We start from the raw sequence: 212 nt of genomic DNA, 5'->3' as shown, positions 1-212 counted from the left end.
CTGCACAAGAAACACCCACACACACACTCTCTCTCCATTCTTTAAAGAACAACCTCTCTCCTTTGACCAACCAGCTGATTGGTTGGACTGCAAAAGTGTACTGGAATATACAACATACTTCCAATATAATGAACAGTGGAATACTGTGTGCAATAAGACAAACTACGGCAAATAATATTATGTATTACTTCCATTATAATGAACGGTTGAAA

The sequence above is a fragment of the Triticum dicoccoides genome, chromosome 5A (genome assembly GCF_002162155.2).
Source record: "Triticum dicoccoides isolate Atlit2015 ecotype Zavitan chromosome 5A, WEW_v2.0, whole genome shotgun sequence".
Classification (NCBI taxonomy): Eukaryota; Viridiplantae; Streptophyta; class Magnoliopsida; order Poales; family Poaceae; genus Triticum; species Triticum dicoccoides.
The sequence above is the reverse complement of the archived record's forward strand: the minus strand, read 5'-3'. Positions refer to the sequence as shown.